This window comes from Euprymna scolopes, chromosome 6 (genome assembly GCF_053919585.1).
Source record: "Euprymna scolopes isolate OS-2025 chromosome 6, ASM5391958v1, whole genome shotgun sequence".
Taxonomy (NCBI): Eukaryota; Metazoa; Mollusca; class Cephalopoda; order Sepiida; family Sepiolidae; genus Euprymna; species Euprymna scolopes.
Window position 1 is genome coordinate 132,049,242 of NC_136487.1, and position 25,877 is coordinate 132,075,118.

A 25,877-nucleotide genomic window follows, 5' to 3' on the forward strand; every position below is an offset into this window, starting at 1 on the left:
AGTCTATTAGATTGTAATTAAATAACTGTACATTATGAAAGAGATTTAAAAATACTAATAAAAAGAAAGGTATATTGCGTTACATAGTTTAATACAAATAATGAAATCACATTGAACATTTGTCCAGAATATGACCTTAAACAATATCCGATGATGAGGCCTCATCTCCCAGGCATTGGGACGTGTGGAACCACCGTTTAATTGGCATTGCTCCCAAGTCCACTCTGACTCGGAGTGGTAGTACCTGGTTAGGTACCGAACTATGAGTTAACCGACTTGAAAAAAACGAATATATTCCATTAAGAAAAAATATATACAAAATAACTGGATTTGGCATTAAATAACATGAAAAGGTGTTGATATGCCGTGAAAAAACAACCCACCCAAATATTGCACGTAAAATGATTTAATTTACTCAGATGGTCCAGAAACATCTTGGCAGATGATATCCTTTTTGAGTTTCTTTAAGAATGATGTTTACGTGCGTTTTGCAGCCTTATTTGATCAGCAAATACTACTGAACGTCGAAATTTCTACGAGTTACTTTCTTACGCTATTATAGCAATAATAATGCATTATTATAATGATATTCAAAAGACGAGGATTACCGGAGATTTTAAAGGTAAATTTAGAAGATTCTGCTTTTTTTCAGCTAGGCGTTTAAATATTGCAGTTAGATTTATTCAAGGCGTAACATGCAGACAAACTAAAATCGGAAGTGCTAGACTATTAAATAAATAGCAAAAATGTGGAAAGTTTGTTTTTGTTTACGCATGGGTCACTATTTTTATAACTGTGATACTCTTAGATAAGGGTTAAAGGGATCGCTGCCGTGAGAGTATTAAAAAAGGCAAGGGAAAATTGTAAAAAAATATAAATTAGAGGCATTGATTACCCGAAAAAATGGCTAAACTAGTATTGTCTTACATTAGATTTGAAGATGACACCGACTCAATCTCTTAAGGAAAAACAATTCCTGAAATCTTGTTATACGAAATATTTTTATGGAAGTTCGGTTTGATTTTTAGTACAGAGAGAGAGTGAAAGGGAGAGGCAGACAGACAGAGACAGACGCAGGAAATACTTATTTTTGTGGTTGTAACTAGACGGCATAATCGCATAAACACTCATGATTCCTGTTAGACCATCGAAAACAGTAATAGTTGAGCCTACCCTGTACTTAAATGGGTGATCATTTGAGAATTCCAGGTACTGTATTTGCTCTCGGCATTGTTTCGGCATTATTTGCAGTCATCCTGGATTTCTCCTAGCACTTGAACTCAAGCAGTGTCGATTCAGGAGTGGTGTCGTTGGGGATTGTAAAACTCTAGCCTGACAATTAAAGACGCAGCTAATCTTACCGGATCTATTTCTTGTCTTTAGAAATTGAACGAATGCGTAAATAGACGAGCTATTTTGTAAATGTTTTTACAGAAAATCAAGTCGTAAGGTGGTCAGGTGATTACAAAATATAAGCTTACTAATAAAATGGAAAAAAAAACAGGCTTCGTCTCTTCTGAAAAAATTGGTTTTAATTGTGATTAGAGATAACTATTCGATTGGATGACGTTGATGAATGTGTATTTTTAAAGAAACTAAATATAGTTCAAAACAGCATCATCCTAAGTAGAGCAACTGTACCAAATCACAGTTAACTCAACACATTTGATTAATCTTTATTGGTTGTGTCTTAGTTTTCTATTTGTCTCCTCTTTTTTTATATTGCTTTCACAATGATTGGCTGGAATATATTCTCTGGTTGAAAAAATGTTGGTCGCCGCGAAAAAAATCAATAGAAAATAATTACATCAAAATATTTGGTCACTAATATTTTTATGTGCCAACTGGCGCCATTTTATTTTCTTCTGCCTCGTATTATTTTAGCGTTATTGTCTATTCGATTTTTTCAAACACCAATGGAATTACATAGTGGGAAAATATAGGAACAATGATCATATACAATCAATTTCTAGATTAACATCCTGTTCAACATACGTCCTGGTAAGGTTTAATTTCAAAGATAGAAACCTCTAGACATGACAGCAATAATTCAATTTTGTATATTTTTTTTACAAGAAAGGAATATATTATTTCAATAATTACAGATAAGGCATGCATTTCAGTTCGCTATCTGGATCAACACGCATTCACCTTTATGATGAAAATGCCGACAGGAAAATATACTCAACAATTGAGTTCATTTTCGTATTCATCATATAGTTTATCGTTTAGCATATATATATATATATATATATATATATATATATATATATATATATATTAGTATGCCGCCTGCCGTTGCCCGGCCGTTACATACGTATAAAAGTGTTTTACTCCATGAAGATTTCTTAATTGTAATTACAGGATTGGACGAGAAAATTGTCGTCTGAAGGAAAACAACACAGCGGCTATAAAAACTATTATTGTAACAGTCAATTCATGTAACTTAATTATATTGTAGAGCTGACATCTATTTAATGTAGGTGCATTAAGCCTACATCCCTACCTCGATACGGGTCCGGAAGTAGGAGCATGCATTTTCCACAAGCACCGACGGGAGTCAAGCTAATACTCGGCGGCTGGCAGCAATCAGGCTGTTTTTTTTGTGTTGTGGTAGGTCTTGTTGGTCATGTACTCGACATTTGACCAAAAGAAGTATTTTAGCAGGTCTAGGTAGATGACGGAAGGTGTCAGAGCGAGAGAGGCATACAGTTGTAGCACTACTTCTGAAGCCAAGTTTAGATATCTTTGAGCGTGTTGTGTTGGCGGTGAGTCCTGCTGTTACACTTAGGATATGTAAGCGGCCACGTTATTGCACCACACTGTCTATCACACCATTTTGTGTTGACTTTAAAACCGACTCTGAAGATGTGAGGTGACATGGTGAGGTACTTACTTAACAGTCCACAAAATACTATTATCGTTGCCGGAAACTTTGTTTTCAACACCTCGGGCATGTTTGTTCTGACAATCCAGCAATTAATATAGACAGTTCTTGCAATGGCACTATTGCCGTAATTGGGATCAGTAGAGAGCATGAGTTGTACAGCGGCGCATCCTCAAACGTATTTGTTGAAAAATTATCTCACTTTCAGTCATGATAGAGTGTACCAATCGCTCTTGAAAGTTATACACAACTGTCCAACTAGTAAAAGGCTTGCAGCAAAAACAAGGAAAATCGATATTTATCAAACGGAAATGGAATGGTGCCGTTTTTTCTAAGACAACAATTTGATCGTTTTGCTCTGTACAGAGACAATTTTTTAATTGACTATTATCCAATATAATGTCATTTGTTAAAAAGTTACGAAAAATATGACTTGGGCACACCCCAGTAGAATCTAAGCCAGAACATTTAGCCCTCAAACCTTAGTCGTTTATTATTACCCTAGAGTCGTTACCGTCTGACCTACAGTAAGATAATTACGAAATTATAAACATTAAGCGACTTTTCGCTATGAATGCTCAATTTTGTGCATGCGCAAAAGAAACAGCAGGCGGTTTATTTTATTCGACTTACCCTGCTTAGATCAACAGTTTTTATCATCGATGGTAACCTATTAAAATCAAATATTACAGTGTAAAAACGAAATCGAAAGTCTGCTACATATGCAAATATTCTATATACCCAATTTCAACTCTGTAGAACTAATATAAGAGAGACGTTTTTTTCGCGACTCACCAACGGGTTTCCATTTATACAAAGATCTATACAAAAATATGTCAATGTTCACGGACGTTTTTATTTTATATTCTTCGGAATCATGCAAAATTTAAAAACTATTCATGAATAGAATTCAGCGCAATAATTCAATAAAAGAAATAACCTAATAATAAACCATAAAATAAATAAATGATTAATTAAGGTCCGTTTTTCGAAGGGGTATAGACATTTTTTAACCTCAATGTAGTTGCTCGCATATCCAAGACTGAATATCATATAAGTTCGTTTTAATAAGTTTTAAATAGGAAACATTGGATTTTAATATCGAAGCCTTGGCAAGAAAAACAACCTCAACTTTATAAATCTATATCTATATATATATATATCTATTAAAGTGAACGTGTCTGTCTGTCTGTCTGTGTGTCTGTGTGTCTGTCTGCCTGTGTACATTTCCCTACGCAATAACTCTGTCAATTTTTAGTCTATAGACCCGAAATTTGAAATACCGGGTACTGAGATTTGGGAAAATCGATGTGACGGGTGTCAGCCAGAGATTTGGCTGTTAAGGGGTCAAATTTCAACGATTTGACTTTTAAGAACTCTACCAAACTCCTCCGACAATTTTGGGTCTAGACACTTGAAATTTTAGATATAGGTTCCTTGAACCTGGATCTAACTTAATAAAGTGATTTGAGCCCGAAACTATAAATTTTAAGGGGTCATAATAGGGGTCAAATTAAAAAAAATGACTGCTTTTTCTTTTTTGCTCAACATACACTTCCAAATACTCGGGCAACGCCGGGCACCCATGCTAGTATGAGATATAATGATATGTTTTAAATGTGTGTATCTTAAACTATGTACTGGCTAACTAGCATACAATGTGAATACAACTTTCTGTACGAACTAATAATTATTATTCCCCAAATATTTTATATCTCATCTGTAAAGCACATGATTATCAGACATTGTTTTCCGAAAATACATATTTCAAAGGTATACACGATTTCAATGAGAGTCTCCCAGATGGTTTTAAAATGAACCATCGCCATAAACAGTCCTGGCAAAGAAATTCAAACGCATTCTATTTTTTAAAAATAAATGTTAACAATATTTATTTCGATTAAATAGCAAGTTATACTTTAACGAATTTTACTTTTTAAAATCCAAAATATATCAAAAACCCACATATTTTTACACTTCTTTTAAAAATATTCATACAAATAAATGCATAAAAATATATGCGATTACCAGAAAAAACAAGAATCGAAAATAACGTAGGCAATCCTTATAATTATCACAAGGGTCGTTCCAAAAGAAAATCTTTCTATGTTTTTTTATTCCAAAGTTGGAGATCTACAAATAATGCCTTCTACATAATCACTAGCATTACCAGTGCACTTTTGACAAGAATACAACAAAGCTCTCTGCATATCGCGCATGTCCATGTAAACACCTCCATTCATACCGTCAATGTCTGCAACAAAGAGATTCAGGAGAATATTTGCGCCGCAAATGCATATGTTCAGTCATCATATCAATGCAATTGGCACCTTTCTCTGGTACACACTGGGGAAGAAAAAATAGAGGCATTGCCTTTAGAACCCTCTCGGTTTTTTTTAGTGGAACGAACTCTGCAACAATTTCCCATTTCGTCGTCATATAGTTATTAAACTACTTAGATGATGTTTACTAAAACAAAAAAGATAATTCCTTTATTAATATATAAGGACAGAATAAAATTGTAAATCTTATTCTTTTGTGTCGTGACATTTTTCATGCCTTAGATAAAATCAGGATTAGGGTTCTCCATAGGCTTCGCTTCATTGTTGGTCCGATTCCTCTGAAAGCAGCAAATGGTTTTGAACTTGGCAGAATACCTGGGGTAAGTTGGCCTTACCTATTCCAGCGCAGTGACATCTGACTCACCTGTTTGCACCTATCCATTGTTCTAAGATCATCCGCATAGCTGCAATGGGATAACGTAACTCTTCATACTATAGAACCGCTCATCTGCTACAGATTCATCCTCCGCCATGACCATCAAACATCCTGCTGTCGAGGTCAACGGAGTCACCTTCTCCTAGATGTATGGCTTAAGTAAGACTTGGGATGCATTTATCTCAGTGAATTAATACGAAATCAATCTGGATTTTTCTTATGGCTCGATGCGGTACATACAGCGCCTTGCCTTCCAAAATGGTCACCCATCTCGTACTGACCTTGTTCATCCTTGGTTCACTTCGGTAACCTGGCTGAAACCAGTGTGTCAACGTGAATGTGGCGTATGAGAGACGGAGATTATAAAAGTGTTATTTTCCATTACAACGGACCCGGAGAAGAAATCTCTTGCGTATTAGATACACTACCGAAATCATAATGTAAACCTCTATCATAAACATAATCTACTTTCATATTAGATTCAGAAAAAAAAATATTGAATCATTCAAAAACAATAATATAATCAATTTCTTTATTTTCACCCAATAAATTTTTTAAGGTCTCACCTAATAAGAGTTTTGTCCATCAAAATGTATTATTCTTTCAATTATGTATTAGGTTAATCTTGTAATTTTGAAGAAAAAAAATACAAAATACAGAAAATTCGAACTCATACCGAAAACGGAAAATCTATAATTACAATAATTTATGACAGTTAACGCACATAATATTAAACACCATTATGTTATAGTTATCAATAATGACAAGTGTAAAAATTATTATTGAGTCAATAATCCCGCATATAATAATAAATCTGGATTAAATGTTAAAATAACACATTTTAGTTTCGTGAAAAAGCTAATATATAGAAATAGTAAAACAAACTAAACGAATCAGCAAAAAAACAATCATAAAAAACACGTAATTACGCAAAAGGGGGGTCGGTTTAGTAAGTGGAGAGAGGCGTATGACAGACGGAGGGATTAGATTCTAATCGACCGTCACCAATATAAATGTAAATGGGCCAAACTTAAAATAGTAACGATGCTGTGAATGACATCAATATAGAAAGGAAGCAGACGATAAGTATATTAAGTATATTATCTTTCTTTGAGTACAATTATAAGCATTTATATATTTTACTTTTTGTGCTGAAGAAACGCTTAAATTGAATTTTGTTTTTATTGAGTTATTTGCGAGTTATAAACATAACAAAAATGGTTTAAACTTACAGAGTAAAAATTAAAATTAGCAGTTAGCATAAAAACCTAAAACATTGAGTGTTTAATTTTTTATATATATATATGTAAGTCTATAAAGATACTATAGTATCTGGTGTATACAGGAGGTTTGAAACGCCGGTAAATATATAAGGAATTGTGTGTGTATATTTATATATATATATATATATATATATATATATATATATATATATATGTGTGTGTGTGTATATATATATATATATATATATATATATATATATATATATATATATATATATATATATATATATATTTACAGGGTGGCGGAAAGGTCCCAGGGCACTCTATTTTTAATATTTTAATGTTGTTAAATATGATTGATTGCAGCTTTTGCTAGCGTATCAAGGAATTCTCTAAAAAAATGGCACAAAGAACCTGGAGGCGAATGGAATTGTGCAAGAACAATGAGGGCCAACATACTGATCCCCTATACCACTAAATTACTCTAGTTGTGTTCTGCTTTGTTCCTAATAAAGTTCTCTTGTTTTGTTGAATATATATGTTTTCTGTGTGTTTCATTAAAAAATACTGTGTTTTATTAAAAATACATGTATAGTGTCCGGGGACTTTTCGGCCACCCTTTATATATATATATATATATATATATATATATATATATATATATATATATATATATATATATATATGTGTGTGTGTGTGTGTGTGTGTGTGTGTGTGGGTGGGTGGGTGTGTGTGTATAATGATTTGTAGTCAACGTGTGTATATCTAATAATGTAGTCCCCACATCTACAGACTGCAAAGCGTTGGAGTGGGAGATAGTCCGATGGGTCCTATTCAGCATGTTCGATGGGTCCTATTAAGCTTGTTTTGGACCATCGGACTTGAAATCAAGATCTTCAAGTTCCATGAGAAAAAAAAACAGCACAAACAATCGATGAAATATTTTTACTTCTCTTTTCTGCAATAGTTCCTTTCTGATCCAAGTTAAAAGCACCGTTTTACTCATATTTTCAGCATGTTTCATTTGACCCGACTTATAGTTGTTCGAAAAAACTTAACTTCTTTTGTTACTTCCCAAAAACGCACTGATCAACCTGACTCAATCTCCACGGCTTATTCTAACATCCACATCATATTAAATGACGTCACGTCAGACTGCTAGAGGTCAGACGAATAATTCAATTTCTCTAAAACTTAGTTTGTTTAAATTACTTCTCTTAACAATATATTTCTACTTTATATTTATATAAACCTTTATTTCAACTTGATTTTCTCAAACGAGAAAATTATCCTGGGTGAGCACGGTTATCTTGCATCACCCGCAATTGCTTATACTACAATAGCTATAACTATTAATTTTAAATAGACCGAGAAACAGTTCAGATTTAAAAGATTAATACACAGGGATCATTGCTAGAAAAACAAGAAATTGAAAAAGGAAAAAAACTAAAAATTGTTACATGCAAATTCTGACCAAAAACATGGCCCGAAAGTATTTAGTATTTGATTGTCAAATGAAAATCTAATTGGGTAATACCATATTGCAATTGTACAGATAATATGTAAGTAGGCCAATAATAGCGTATGCATAATATTATACGTATCTAAATCAAAAACATATATTACAACACATACATCACAAATGCGCAGACATAGACATAGATGAATACAAAACATTCACTTATATAGACCTATATGCATGTAATGCATATGAAATATCATAGTAATCAGAAATAATTCTATTTACACCCGGAATAATAATGTATGGATAACATAAACGTGTTCTTTATATATATATATATATATATATATATATATATATATATATATATGTATAAGGAATGAAAAAATATACCAGTGGTGGTTGACGTTATGTTTAAAGAAAAAATAGAAAAAACCGAATGAAATTATTAAAAAATCAACGTTTCGTCCTTGTTTCAGAGGACATTTTCAGCATAATTGAAATAAAAATGTGATAAAAGAAAAAGTCATAGATCGTGCGAAAAAAGACAGTTTTTTTAAAATCCAACCCATGTCGGGAAAGGACGAATATGTGTGCGTATGGGAAGGTTGTTTGATGTCTATATATACACTTTTAAAATGCATTAAAATAAATATGTACATTTTTTTTTTCTTTTCTTCTGCGAAACTATTCATTTTCCTGAAACATTCAAAGAAAAACGGCTAGCCAGGATCCACCCTGATACCTTGCTCTTTGATTATTATTTTCCCTATGCTAGGGGTTAAATGGTAGAAGCCTTTTCTTTGCGTAATAGTATTAGTATTCAAAATTAGTGCTGATTCTAAAAGTCTTCTTTTAGCTCTATCTATCACGTATTTAATAATTTTCGCTTGATCTAAATTAAATGAGTGATCGTGTTCTGCACAATGGCAAAAGAGTGCATTTAGGGCGTTACCATTCCTTATATCTCTTCTGTGCTCGTGAAGTCTTAATTTCAATTTTCGTTGTGTTTCACCTATGTACGCTTGTTTACAGTTGTTACATGGGATGGAATATATACCGGCATCGGATGTGAGGGTTTTGGGAGAGTGCTTGGTAGTTTTTAATGTCTGTTTTATGGTTGAGGAAGTTGTTTGTTATCAGGTGAAAACCAAGTCTATTAAGAGTGTCGTAGATTTTTGTATTTTTGGTGTGGGTGGGAATGAAAAGATGTCTGTTTAATAGTGAGGTATCTGTTTTATGTTTCTGTGTGTTTATGTTATAGTGTATTTTCGTAGCTTTTTTCTTTGCGTAAGAGATGAAATAGGATGGATACTGTAGTTTTCTTAAAACATTCGTAATATATTGAAATTCATCATTAAGATATTGGGGACTGCATATTCTAAAGGCACGTAAGAAAAACCCTATAATCATGCCCGTCTTTATTTTATCATTGTGGTGTGAGTAGTAATGAATATAGTCGTTTTTGTGTGTGGTCTTTCTATGTACTTTGAAACTGAGATCAGTTTCTGATCTGATGAAGAATATGTCTAGAAAAGCTAGGGAGTGGTCTTGTTCGGATTCATGTGTAAAATTTATAGATGGTTCCACTGAATTTAATTTATTTCTAATTTGTTCTATTTGTGTGTTTTTAGGGAGAAAAATAAGAATGTCATCTATATATCTAAAATATGTGGAGTTTTTAGGAAGTCTGTGTTTAACAGAGTTGGTTTCTAAGAATTCTAAGAATAAGCAGGCTAGTACACCACTAAGGGGGTTACCCATAGGGAGTCCAAATTTCTGTCTATAGTAAGAATTATTAAATTGAAAGTAGGTTCTATCAGTGATGAGTTTTATAATTTGTATTAGTGTATCTGAGGAAAAAGGTAGGTCGGCTTTAATTTTGATTAAGTGCTTGTGGAGTAGATTAAGGCATTTTTTGCTTGGAATATTGGTGTACAGGGAAATTATGTCTAAACTATGCATGGTTTTATTTTGCATGTCCATATTTTTTATTCTATTTAGGAGGTCACCAGAGTTTTTGATATGTGAAGTGCTGATGGTGCCCATTAGTGGAGTTAAAATTTGGGCAATAGCTCGTGCTAATTTATGGGTGACGCTTCCAATGTTTGATATTATAGGTCTCATAGGGACGTTCTCTTTATGTATTTTTGGGAGGCCGTATAATATAGGAATAGTGGGGTGGTATTCTATGTTATTTATCCATTTTTTATCATTTCCGATAAGTTTCTTTACGGATTTATTAAAATTATCGAAATCTTTTTCTATTGATTTTAAATCTATCGGAGTGTATATATCTCAGTCTGTCAATAGTGTGTGCATTTTCCTTAGATATAGGTCTTTATCTATTATAATTATACCACCTCCTTTATCAGCTTGTGAAATAATAATGTCTTTCTCTGCGAACATATAAGAGCATCTGAATCACAGCAAATTCTCACAAAAGTAATGTCTATTAAAGGCCTAGTATATTATGTTAGAGAAAAAATTAGAGGAGTATGCAAGTGTGTAAAGAAATGCCATTTATAATGCTTTCACCCATCGATATTTCTTGTTTTTCTTATTTTACAGACTATTTCTCTCATTCGATATAATAATAACTAATTTGTCATTAAGGCATAGAAAACAAAGTGAAATTTAGGGTTTGCCATTACTTTGTGGAATTTTTTATATTTTCCTATTTATCGATTTGTATTGTGTTATTTTAGTAAACCATGGAGAACAGGAGTGTTTATCGTTAAAATTAGGACTACTAAAAGGATATTTATGGCGAGTATATCATTGGTTGAGTGCGTTTCCTAATTAACTAATATATTATTTACCAATAATAGGTTCTGCAAATTTGTTATAGTTGCCTGTTAATGAACTGAGGTTTTTAGTCATTTTTTTTGGTTAAAGGATGTGTTTATTTGTTTGTACACTTACATGTTTTGACGTTTTTAGTTTCTATTTTGAAAGATTTTATAATTTCTTTTAAAAAATTATGTTTTTTCATCACGTTTCTAAATTATTACCTCACATAAAATATAGAAGCAGGCAGTTTTTGCCAGTTTAAGAAAGACGGAAGTATAGTACTGAAATAATGATGGACCGAAATGTGATAAAAACGAGAAAAAAGTTATTTAAAGATGAATGAAAAAAAATGATATAACATAAAATATGAAAATAGTTTTGCTTCTTTATGTGACCTTTATCTTATTTGTGTTCATCTACGTTCAAACAACTCCAACTCCCCAAATCTGTTTGGAGAAGACTAAAGAAATATTCTAACTTTACAATTTCCATAAGCCCCAAACAAGCAATGGAAGATCTCTGAACAAAAATGAAAGTAAAGCGGAATGTTAATTCACTGGAGTATTGCTGCAGACGAATTCAAGGAATGTCCAAAAAAAATTGCCGTTCTATTTGTGTTGCATTAATGTTCAAAAGTTACATTTAAATACCACTTTTGCAATGTGCAGCGATAGTTTGCCTTCTTGATTTGAAGTAATAGTTTAAAATCCGTGTGAATACTGAGATACTTCAATAACAATCAAATATGAACAGGTAAAATTATAGAGGAATAAAAGGCCAATCAAAGGACATATAGGTTGTTTAAACAATTACATTCAATTTAACTTAAATTTGCTAGTTTTTAAACAATGACAAGTGCGCATTTTTATGGTTCCATTATATATATATATATATATATATATATATATATATATGAATATATATATATGAATATATATATAAATATATATATATGAATATATATATGAATATATATATATGAATATATATATATGAATACATATATGTTTGTATATATACATATATATATATATTTTATATATATAAATATATATGCATAAATATGTATATGTGTATATATACATATATACATATAAACACATATATTTGCATATATACATATATATATGTATGTATACAGATATATTCAGACACACACATATGTGTATGTATATATATGCATATATATATATATATACTACCTTTTTAATAATTTTAGAAGTTACTAATCTCGTCGACTATTGATCGTAACCTAAACAATGGATACTCGTTAAAAAGGGAATAATCTGATTTCTCTAGTAATCTATTATTCATATGCCTTTAAATAACACATTAAGGACATCAGAGCCTGTTTTTGCACATTTTACAACTATAAATTATTTCAACTATAGTTATTTCTTCCTTTGTTTTCATATGAATTACAAAATATATGTTTACCAAAAACCTCTGGCCTTTGTATAGGGGCAGTAAGAATTTGCTGCTTGCGTTTCAAATCATATGAAAGGAGACTTGATTCCAAATATTTCTCATATGTTATAATTCTTTTTATTGCTTTCCTTACATTAAGTGAATTTCACAGTGTATTATAGTTATTAATACTGGAGATATATATGCTCGTTCTCTATTTCCTATGATTGTGTTAATTGGAAATGCCATTTTATATACCACTGTTTAAGTGTTTGTGCGTTTAGTATGTAAGTTATATGTATATATATTTATGTATATATATATATATATATATATATATATATATAATTTATAACTAAATATCGCATATTTTATTTTATTTACATTATTCATATTTTTACTGAATTTCATAGCTTAATCGTAGCATATCGGTCTATTTATTTAATAACAGTGTTTTAGCCTGTTTCTGTAAAATGTTCTATATAATATGAGTAAATAAGGGGCCTGAATTAACTCCCCATACCAGTCTAAATTAAAGCGTCACAGGTTGTTGGACCTTCATTAATGAAATATTCAGACCAATACTAATTCAAACCTTAGTGTTATCATATTTAGAAGTAATACCCTAGCTGTTATAAACCGAAAAATACTATGCGATTGATAGACGACGTTAAAACAGACCATAGTCTAAGACCTTATTAAAGAGAAGTTTCAATGTTACACAAAATGCATCATGCATAAAAGATTGGAAATACTGTTACTATTTTATGTTTTCCCCAAATTTATTGTTTATCAATCGAAGTAAACTAATAAAGTAAGGGTTTACAAAGCAGGTTGACAAAAACTCTTATTACTTAAAGTAATATATGTTACGGTATAAGTGTTCACCTAGTTTAACTCGTTAATTGCTTTGTATAAATTTACCAAACATGAAATACGAGGGGCGTTCAATAAGTAATGCCCCTGACCAACTTCCCATAGGAGTAGAGCAACGAAACTTGGCACAGTTATTAGTCTCTCTTTACATAAGAAGCACCCAGAGTTATGCATTTCTCCCATCGGTTGATGCAGCTATGAAGACCGTTTGTGTAGAACGCCCAAGGTTGGTTCTCACACCACGATGTGACTTCAAGAATCAAGGCTGCATCATTTGGGAAATGCTTTCCTTTCAAAAACAACTTCATGGCTGGAAAGAGGTGAAAGTCAAAGGGTGCAAGGTCAGGAGAGTACAGTGAATGGGGGATGATTTCATAACCACACGCCCGTGCTTCTGATCTGGCGACATGCGGGTTGTGGACCGGAACGTTTTCCCGCAGGAAGAGGGTATCTTTGCTAATCTTGGTCCGTCTCTTGATTTTGATAGCTTCCCTTAATTTCCTCAAAAGTGAAGCATAATAGGCTCTTGTAATTGATGTACCCTTTGCCAGGAAATCTGTCATCACTACTCCGCCCTGGTCCCAGAAGACTGTGAGCGTGACCTTGCCAGCGGAGGGCTGCACCCTTTCCTTCCAAGTTCTTCTACTGCATCGACTGGGCTAAGGTATCTCGATCATAGTGATGAGCCCAGGTTTTTTTAAAACTTTGACTCATCTTCTTGGCAGATCTCCAAATTCATCCTCGAGCATTCGATGCGTTCTACCTTCTGGAATGTTGTGAGCAACCTGGGAATCCATCTGGCAGAAACACTTTATGCATATGCAAATGGTCCTGAATGATAGTTTCCACAGACCCTGTACTAATGTGACATCTTGGGCTATTTGGCGAATAGCAATGCGCCGATCTTCCAAAATGGCAGCCTCAACTAGACGAACAGATGCCTCATCAATGGCAGAAGGGGGGCGACCAGGTCTGGGAGCTGTTTCTACAGACTTCCGGCAATGTTTGAATTCACGACGGCAGCGTTTTCCATGGTCATATGATGGGGCGTTATCACCCTAAGTTTCTTTCATTTCATCAACAGTCTCCTGTTGTGTGCGTCATTTCAAATACAAAAACCGGATCACTGCTCGACATTAAACAAGCTCCATTTCACACCTGACCCAGTTCCAACACCTGTAAAATAGAAACCACGATTAGTTCAGAGCTGTAATTTGTCGCATAAGCAATAGAGATATAAATCATTGTACATGCACAATTTCAGCTATATCAGACAATTGGAAGTTGGCCAGAGGCATTACTTATGGCACTCCCCTCGTAACGAGTTGTTTATCTCTATCAACAACGAAAAATAATTAGGAAATTTCTAAAATTTTGGGATATAAAATATTCACAAAAAGAAAAAAAATCATTTTAAAACGAGTCGCTTTTCGTAAGAATGTTGTACTTCAAAATTACATAAACAGGATTACAGACAGTAGTCACTAAATTTGGGAATTTGTCAAACCATAATTGGTTTTTGTAAGGGATGCTCAAATTAAAGTAAAATATAGGTAGACTAGGATTGTCCTAGGACAGAACGCTAGGAGAGTTTCCTTGGAACAGATAATCTCCCAATGATTTGAACTATGATTGCTCGATGTTGGGAGATTCAACTATTGCATATGCTTCAGAGCCCATTCTGTGGACTTAGTTGAAACAACAACAGCTTTTTATTCGGGAAAAAATAACGTCCTTAGTGTTCGTGTAGATAAATATTTTAATGCAGTCACATAGGCTCAAAATAGTGTACATATATAAGAAATTAATAAACATGACGCAACAAAATTTTAACAAAAGATTCAAACAATATAATTTGCACCATCCTATCTCAATTTTTGTCTTCACATCCACCTTGCGTAGTTATAGTTATTTTTACTGTGTCTATTTAATAGAACGATGATGGTAAGCCAATTTAAATAGACTTTATATTTAAATATAAATACTGTACGATATAATTTATAGCGTAGAGCATACACAATAAGACAAACACAAACATCCGATCATCATATTACAATTCAGGTTTAGTGAAAACGGACAAACGATGGTTATATAATTTTCCTAGAATAAGATATAACCGGTTACAATGCATATTTGGAAATGTATTAGAAAATTAATTTATTTAAAATAACTCTACTTAAATTATTACATCAGAATTTGAACGGTGGGATTAGTCTAAATAGTTGGTGCAGGTCATTCCATACGGATAAATATAGTAAAACTCGCGTCAAACACAGATCAATAACTGAACACTCGAATAAAGCATAATCGTTTCTACGAAACGGTTCTTGTTATATCAGTAAATCAAATAATAAATAAAGCCAATAACACATGACAATTATCTCCCCTTAAAAACTTGCAAAATAAATATTCTCTATATATATATATTAACTGTAGCGTCTTTAAATCAAAATACGCTAACGGAAACAATTTACTGCACGAGCGTCGCCCTTTTAAAATTCATCATTCAACAAAATAAAAAGCTATAGCAAACATCTAAATGAATACTTTAAACACAGTTCCTGATTTCAAAAAAAGAAAAACTAAAAGGTAATTGTCTCTATATATTTTTAAATCAAATTTATTATGTAAATTCAAAAAATATATTTTTTTTCTACTCATTTCTATCTCTAACCTATGCTAATTTTCTTATAAATTTTAAATCCAAACCTTTTATTTCAATTTTTCAGATTCATCTGCCTTACTTTTAATGCTAGGTTTATTTTTGGTGTCTTTTAAATTCAATAGAAATCCTCCTAAATTTGCTGATGAGGAGACCGTGCTTACCAAAAAAACTATGTATAATTGTTCTACGTGACTTCATGTATACCACAAATAAAAAGCACGGATTTCCGAAACGATCGTACAGATAATTGACTTTGTTGTTGTTCCTTCTTATGAAACTGATTTTTAATTTAATTATTTTTTTTTTAATTTTTAAATTATAAATCACATTACTTAATATTGAATTAGCTATAGGACATTTAACTATCGAGCTTATTATATATCTAAATTACAACGAGCATTTCCTGTATTTTAATTAAACTAGTAATTTCACTATTACATTAAAATACACTTAGCTCTTTAGACTATTATTCTAATCTCCTTTAAACTATATATATATATATATATATATATATAATGAGACACTGGACATAATAAGGTTTAGTAAATATGGTTGATTAAATAGCAAGTCCTCATTAGGAAACTTAAAATAAGTTTGTCTTCCACAGAAGAAAACCATTTCTCAAAGCACTGGGTAGGAATTGTGGTTTTAACTACCTATGTCTTGAACATTAGCATGTCCAGTGTCGCGAACATGTAAATTTGTCTATATCAATAAACATATATCTTGCTCCCTATCTATTGAGTATTCTTAATAACCTCGTTAATTTCTATGAGGTTTATCTCTTAAATACCTACTATTGAACATATATATATATGTATATATGCATGTATGTATACATATATATATATATATATATATATATATATATATATATATATATATATATATATAATGGGTTAAGAAATTCCAACGAAAGAAAGATGTATATTTAAATAAAGGAGTAGTCACCAAAAATGTGTATTTTTTAACATTATTTTATTATTCCGTGTGTTGGTTTTTCATTGACAATTATGTTTGGATCATTGTAATAATGTTTTTAAGTCATTGAAATCGTTTTTATGCGCGTTTCAGACGTTCTGTGATGCGTCCTCGTCAGAAATTATTTTCAAATGTGTTGGGGATGTAAAAATGGCGATTTTCGTAGTGGATTTGAAGTTTTTCCAAGGGGTGAGTCTTGTAAGTCTTTATTATTCATTGGCATGCTCAATTTTTATTGCTCTTTTATTGTGCTTTTGAGGGAGACCGTTGACCTAGCTGTAGTCGCTATCTCTTTCTACTAATGTTTTTTTCTTTTCTTTTAGGGTGGGGTAGAGTGTGTGTGTATGTGTGTGTGTGTTTGTGCGTGTGTACGCGTGTGTGTGCGTATGTATGTTTGCTTTTATTGGTTTGGGAATGTGTATATTGTTTTATAGTATTTTGGGGTTATTTGCTTCCTTAGGAAGGCGGCTGTGATCCGCGGTCGTTACTAATGTAACACACACACACACACACATACACACCCTACCCCACCCTAACGGAAAAGAAAAACATTAGGAGAAAGAGATAGCGACTACAGCCAGGTCAACGGTCTCCCTCACAAGCCCAATAAAAGAGCGATAAGCATTGAGCATGCCAATGAATAATAAACACTTAAGCAATTCTCTCTGTCTTCCTTCGATTATTCTTCTTCCATCCGATATGTTACTTACTCAGCCTGTTTTCCCCGTATTAATTTATTTCATTTCCGACGATTAGTCTCATTTTTATTAGTTGTTGTTTTTCATCTTTTATCGGTTTGTTTATTCACAACGTTTCGGCCAACTATCACTCTGGCCTCTGTCAGGTGGTAACCTCGACGGATAGGAACGTCGAATCTCCTAACTGCATTCTCAGCCATCAGTGCCATCCGTAGTTGTTGTCGTCTCACCACATTTTGACCAATTAACCTCTGGCAACATTGTCTGAAGATAGCGGTTTAAATCCCAGAGCGTGCCAGAGGTTAAATAAAATAAATTAATATATATATATATATATATATATATATATATATATATATATATATATATATATATATATATATAATGCTCATCTCAAAAAATGAATTCCAATCAAGGAATAATATATATATATATATATATATATATATATATATATATATATATATATATATATATATATATACTGTTTTCCCCGCTTTTTTTTACTGTAAATCTATCGAAATCTTCGACGGTTGTGTAAAACTTACTTTAAACCCCTCATTTTCTATTGTTATCTTTAAAGATAGGTAAATAAATAATATAAATAAAAATGGCATATGGCTTTGAACGAATGCCCCAACAGTGATTTTTACTCAACAAATAATTCAATATCCAGTATCTTTTTTGCTAGTATATTTTATTTTTTTATGTTCTCTGTTGATGATGGATTGGGTAAAGTTTTATTTTTGTTCACCTTTTTGGAGGTTGAATTAACCATGTTAAGAGCCGACCTTTTGTATAACTCGCCCTCTGAGCTTGACAAGTAAATAGGCTTACATGTAAACTAACTCGGGCACACCCAACTAAACTGAGAGTCTACATTTTTAGGCGATTATGTATCAACATAGAGAAAATAAAATTAATCTAGAATTTAGACTGTGGGATGGGTTTTGTATATACCTTAAAAGTGCGCGTGTTTTCATTCCCAGACCATTGTTAAATTTACGTTTGTTCAATAAAGTATTTTAAAACGAACCATAAGTTCGACTGGTAAGTTGATAAACCCGTATATTTAAAAAAGACCCCCCACACACAAGAAATCACATAACATTCCCTCTGTTGTGATTTTTGTTAACTGCCCCAAGGCTCCAGAATAGCTCGACTATTGAGGTTCACTTTGCGTTTAATTTACATGTGAAATGATCCCGATTTAAATTCCTAACTTGTTTATTTTTTCTCCTCTTATGCGAGCGATTTTCCAAATCAGATAAAAATGCAAAAATTAGTAAGAAAATGATACAAAAATAGCATATGTTACTAAAAATGAGCAAAGTAAAAGTGCTATCTACCTGGATAAGTTATTTTTTCGTTTTTCTTATTTTAATGATTTTCTTAAAAATCGAGGTTAGGTAAAGCTGTCGACATAAATCCAAAATCCTTATTGTGGTTTCATTGAAGCCAGAGCCAAACATTTATAATGGCGAAAAATTGAAAGTTAAAGAAAGAAGCAAAGCCAATAAATGTCAGTAATCGCGCAAAAATACGTTCTATAGATTATTTGTTTAATTGTCGAATTTGAAGAAAGTATCGAGACTTCTATTGCTCAGATGAGACTACCATTATGTTGTCCATTCTAACTCAACAGGATTTACACTTCCATTATTTTTAAGACATAAATAAATTCAAATTTATTCAAATATGGGAAAACAAAGTAAAAGTTTAACTAAATCTGCCCCTGATAACATTTATTTTCTCATCGTTTTTCTTCTCTTTTCGGTTGGATTTATATTCTGGAAAATTACCGGCAAAATTTTCTGCGTTAAAATAAAAAGAAAAAATATATGTATACAACTCATTTGCAATTCATGAAATGAATTTTGAATACCTTTACAATAGTTGTAAAAAACATACTTACGTTTTATGTTGGCAAATGTTCACTATCTTGCGTCTTATCAGTCGATGGAAAATTTTGAAAACTAAACTGCCAAGAGTACCAAATATATATTAATTACCAAAAATAATTTCTACTATTAGTATCGAGGATTTTATTGCTGAATATCTCCATCCAACTTCTATGTATTCAAAAATGTTGTCTTAGGACCAAAACGGACACATAAATAGAAATAAAAGAAGAAATAACGAAGAGTTTGAATTCATTAAATCTATTCATTGCCAATAAAACTGACGCCAAACTTTGAAGATGTTCAAAGTAGTTATCTTTTACAGATTTTTAATAATCACTTTCAATTGGGTTTTCTGATACTAACTAACTGACCGGACAAATGCGCATGAACAAAACCTACCATATAATTTTTAAATTTAACCTAGCATTATATAACAAATAGATAAAACACATTGAAAATCCTTTTTTATATTTTACTTTTGATTTAGAAATAATTGGAAACTATGAGATAAATGTAAAGTAAAATAGATTGAAGGGTCATTCTTTAAGTGTGAAAGATAATTTAAGTTCCGCGTGTCATATTTTAAAATATTTACTCTTTTCTTACTCTTGGTTTAAAGCAAATGCACAGACTTTTCAAATTAATTTTTCGTATAAGAACACATTCTATGCGTTATCTTTTAGAATTATTATATCAAAAATATTAATAAATAAATAAATAAACCAACCAGATAGAAACCCATTAAAATATATTTCGGTAAATGCGTTAATATTTCAGTGAGTTTTATATTTTGTTAATTTATCGATAAAATCAATTTCCCCGTTACTGTTAAACAAGCGAATAGTAATCATTTAAATATTATTTGAGGGAAGCGCTTTGTTAGGTCTATCAGAGTTTTTGTAGGAATTTTTGACACCCCTAACACGAAACTGCGAATAAAATATAAAAAACTCGGAATTTCTCTTTTAAAAGTGGGTTGTTTATTTTCTGTATGGATTATCCTTCCAAAATAAACTATCAAATTTGTATAAAAAGTAATAGAAATATTTTTCTTTATTTTTTAAATAACAGTAATGAAATTAATTGAATTTTACGAGTTCAGTATTTTTTAATTTTTAAACTTTAAAAATCTATTAAAATTTTTCTATTTATTCTATTTTTACGATATTATCAGGGTCAATTTGAAATTTAAGGCTCTTTCCAATAAACTGAATATAATCTTTTAGACAAACGTTTTTTTTTTTAATTTACGCCCCCCATTTTCAAATTTCTGAAAATTAAACAATTAATTTACTCACCAAAGTTTTATATATTACAAATCGAATATAAAAGATCAATAAATAATGTATTCAAATTTAAAACAAAAAAGCAGGTTATTTAGGAATTTACATGAAAAGTTCAAAGTTTGAAACATTTTTTTTTAACAAACAACATTGTTTTTTATTGTTTGTTTTTTAATGAAACCTTGGTCCTTGCTCCTTTAATTGAAAAAACAATTGGGCTTGAATTACATGTTTCGAGGAGTTATAAGTTTGGAAAGACAGGGGTGGAATTATTCAATATTTTCCACAAAATTTCTGACACACCTAGCGCTTTCTAGCTATTTAAAATTAAATCCCCGTAAAAATGTGATCCGTAAATCTATTTTCAACTAATTCTTCTTTCACAGCCATGTAATGTTCCTATAATCCCAAAAGTACGTACTTTTCTGTTGCTAATAGTCCAAAAACCAATTTTGCCTTGCATCATTTTCTTGGTGCCATTTAATTATTAATAATGTTTGAAAGTACTTTTTCTTGATAAAAATATTCTGTTTAATTTTTAAACTTTGTTAGAACATTGTAAACCAATAACAATTTTTTAAAGGCTACCAAAATAATTAATTAAAAGTTTATTTTATTGAATTTATATATATATATATATATATATATATATATATATATATATAAAATGTATGTGCATCTAAAGATTTGAGTAGTTCTGAATAAAGAGCAAACAGTGAATCTCCGTTTTTGGTGGTTTATTTAGTGCTGGTAAAATGAAGGAATTATCAGGAATGATTAGTATTATTTGAAATTTTCTTCTTCTTCTTCTTCTTCTTCTTCTTCAGTAGTCCGTCACTGACGACGATGACGTTGCACCATGCCTAACACTCCCAGATAGATAACGCCTGATGGACTCGCTGGTGACTGTGGAGTCCAATTCGTGAATTGCATACACGGCCGCAGGCAGCACAAGGGAAGATGCCGTCTTCCCGCTGCGCCGCGTGCCTTTGGTGTATTCTTCGCTCTGCTCGGTCGTTATAGGTGGAGGTGAAAGTTTCCAAGCCCTGTTGGCAGATGTTTCGCCATTTTCTCCGATCAGCAGCAGCATGTTCGATGGCGTTTGATTCTATGCCACACTTTTGCAATGATGTTTTTAGTTGGTCCTTGAAACATTTACCTGGACCCCCAGGGTTGCGTCTGCCCTCTGCAAGTTCCCCGTAGAGGACCTTGCGTGGGAGCCTTTCTGCTGGCATCCGAATGGTGTGACCAAGCCAGCTAAGTTGTCTATGAGTTAGAATTATTTCAAGTGGGTCCATTTGAGTGCGTCTGCGTATCTCATTGTGTGGCACCCTGTGCCACCATTTTAAACCTCGTATACGCTGTAAGCAGTTGGTATTAAATGCTTCTAGCTTTTTCAGGTTGCGTCTATAAAAGGCACCCATGACTCGCTGCCATACAAGAGGATGGAGAGACAGATTGCGCTATAGACAGACACCTTGGTGGTGGTGGTGGTGGTGGTGGTGGTGGTGGTGGTGGTGGTGGTGGTGAGGGTACGGTTCATAAGAACTCTGTGCGAGAGTCTACCAAAGGCTGCAGCAGCCAGACCAATGAGCCGTTGGACCTCACTTGTTAGGTCACAGGAGTCAGTGAGCACTGAGCCAAGATAAGTAAACTCTTGAGTGTTTTTCAGTGGCTGTTGGTTGATTGTGAATATTGGTGGTTCCTGACGGTGTTCACATATGTTAAGTGCCTCTGTTTTGTTGATGTTGATGGCTAGACCAGCTCGGGAGTAAATGTTGGAGTTAGTGTTGATGGTGTGCTGAAGACCCTCTTCAGATGAGCTCACCAGATCTGTGTCGTCAGCGTATTGCAATTCATGGATTGCTTCTTCTGTCACACGTGATCTGGCATGGAGGCGACGCAGGTTGAAGAGGTTGCCATCCAGCCGGTATGAGAGGCGGATCCCATCAGCAGGATGGATTTGCTGTTTGGCAACATTGGAAACCACAGCAAGAAAAAGATTAAACAAGATGGACGCAATGACGCATCCCTTCTTCACACCCGATTCTACCACGAAGGGCTCAGATTTTAGTCCTGAACTGGAGACGCGAGCCATAGAATCATTATGGAAAGCCTTCAGGACACCCAGGAATATTGGTGGGCAGCCAAAATTGACGAGTACCTCCCAGAGCAAAGGACGGTTCACAGTGTCAAAGGCCTTGGCGAGATCTACAAAAACCATATATAGATTTTGGTGTTGCTCGACGCTTTTCTCCTGGAGCTGTCTTGCAACAAAAACCATGTCAATCGTGCTGCGCTCCTGTCTGAAGTCACACTGCGATTCAGGTAAGACTTGATTGACAATGTGTTGGATAATACGAGACAGTAAAATTCTAGTGAAAACTTTCCCTGAGGTTGACAGGAGGGAAATGCCTCGACTATTGCCACAAATATTTCTGTCACATTTCTTTTTATATATGATGATGATATCTGCATCCTTCCATTGTTGTGGGCAGCAGCCTGACTCCCAGACATCTTGGATGATGTTATGGAGACAAGTGGTAATGGCATCTCCACCATGCTTAAGAAGCTCAGCTGGTATGCCATCAGGGCCAGTGGCTTTATTATTCTTGAGGTCGTAAACTGCACGGCTAACTTCATGGATAGTTGGTATTACATCCAGTTCTTGAATTACAGGAAGGTCAGGAAGATGGTCAAGAAAAGTAGGGTCGATAGGGTTCTGCCTGTTCAGTAAGTCTTGGTAGTGTTCAGCCCACCGATTGAGTATGGCAGTCTTCTCAGTATAGAATATGGAGCCATCAGCACTACGGACTGGGCAGAGGCTATTGTTCTTTGGCCCATAGACTGTCTTAAGGGCATTATAAAATTGATGTTGGTTCCCCATATCAGCTAAACCTTGGATCTCAGTTGCAAGATTGGTCCACCATTCATTTTGCATTCTTCGGGTTTCCTGTTGGACTTTTGACCGAACCTCGGCTAGCTTGGCCCGTGATGCTGGAGTTGGATTTGCAGTCACTGCTTGCTGTTGCCGATTTGTTTCTTCAATTAGTTAATGAATTCCATCAGAATGCTCGTCAAACCAGTCTCTATGTTTTCTTCTTGAGAATCCCAAAATGTCCTTGGCAGTATTGAGGAGGACTTCACAGACGCTTTCCCATTTTTCAGTTAAGAAAGCTGTTGTTATGAGATCTGCTGCAGGGATTGGTAAGGTAAGAGATTCAGCCAGTTCGTTTTGTAGAGCAGCTCGTGTTGTAATGTTGTTGAGAGCTTTGAGGTAAAGATGTTTTCTGGGAGCTTGACGGCGAGCTGGAGGCCGGATCTTAAGAAGGAAAATAGAGCGGACAAGGCGATGATCTGTCCACCCATCTGCTCCCTCATGGCTCTGGTGAATCTCACATCTTTCATGTCATTACGTCTTACAATAACATAGTCAAGTAGGTGCCAAATTCTGGACCTAGGATGCATCCAGGTGGTCTTGAATTTGTTTTGTAGCTGGAATATGGTATTTGTGATGGACAGATTATGGTGGGAGCAGAATGTTAAAATACGCAACCCATTATCCTTACATTTTCCAACTCCATGATGCCCTAGGACTCTCTCCCAAAGATAGTGGCTGCTGCCCACTCTTGCATTGAAGTCCCCAAGGAGAATGATCTTATCTGCTTTGGGGATTGTCAGCATGATCTCATGGAGTTGGGCATAAATTGGTCTTTCAAATCATCAGCTGAATCTAGGGTTGGTGCATACACATTGACTAGGGTAGCGTGACGTTTATTTTATAAGGGGATACGCCAAGTTATTAGCCTCTCATTGTGACCCGTTGGGCTCTGGGGAATGTTGTTGAGTAGCCTGGTCTTGATGGCAAAGGCAACTCCATGGATGCGAGGAGCACCCTTATCCAGGCCCTTCCATAAGAAGGTGTATCCCTCTCCTGACTCGGTGAGGGAGCCCTCATCCGAGAATCTGGTTTCATTGAGAGCAGCGATGTCGATGTTGTACTTCTTTAACTCATATGCAATTAGAGCTGTTCTCCGTTTAGGTCTTGAGTTGTTGTCAAGGTCGAGAAGTGTAAGCACATTCCAAGTGTCAATTATTAGCTTCTTAGTATTATTAGGACCGAGGTATGGGTTGCCACGACGAGGCCCGGCTACCTGTCCGTGGAGAGTGGAACAGACACTTGTTTGGGTCACCTTTTCTAGACCCCTCCCAATTCAGGGTGGGCGGTTTGGATCCTGAAAAGGGCCGCCCAGTCACCCTGGGAGCTGCCGAAGGAGGCTGCAGTTCCAGTCCCAGCAATCCAGCGACCATTACCCCGGGGCCGCCTCACGTGCAGGGTTGGAGCTAAGGGCTGCCAGCAACAACCTTGCCTGCCCCCGCCACTCCTTCCCCATTGCCGGAGGACTTGTATTTGTAGGTAGAAAAATAGTGTGTGGGAAATAAAGAGTCGGCATGGGCAAAACTAGTGCAGTGATGATTTGAGTGAAAAGTGGGTGCACGCTCCACAGTCCACTATCTTGGCAGACCACCAGCGGTTCCAGTGGCAGGCAGAGACTATGACGACTGGACTGACAGGCTGCTGCAGGAGTATGCCAAGAGTCCAGTTTGTCAGACTTTGCCTAATGTGTCACCCCAACACAGATTTTCTCGTTGGGGTTTACTCCCCTAGCCCAATGCCAACTAAGGATAACCAACTGGGCTGTGTGGCAGAGGTTGATGTGAGACCAGGGCGTGTCTACACGTCGGTGAGCCATGGACTCACATCTCTGGGGCCCCCTGCTGCTCCGAGGTCGCCTGCTGTTCAGCCTGGAGCCGCGAGGCAACCAGTTACCGTGTGTGGCCACGAGGAGGCACAGCAGAGAGCTTGGTGTTAGAGAGGCTGTGTACTGGAATAGTTGAAATATGTCTTAATTGTAAAATGCTTCCTTAGTAATATTTCTCGTTACGGAGGAATTCCTATCAAGTTATATATTAGTAGGG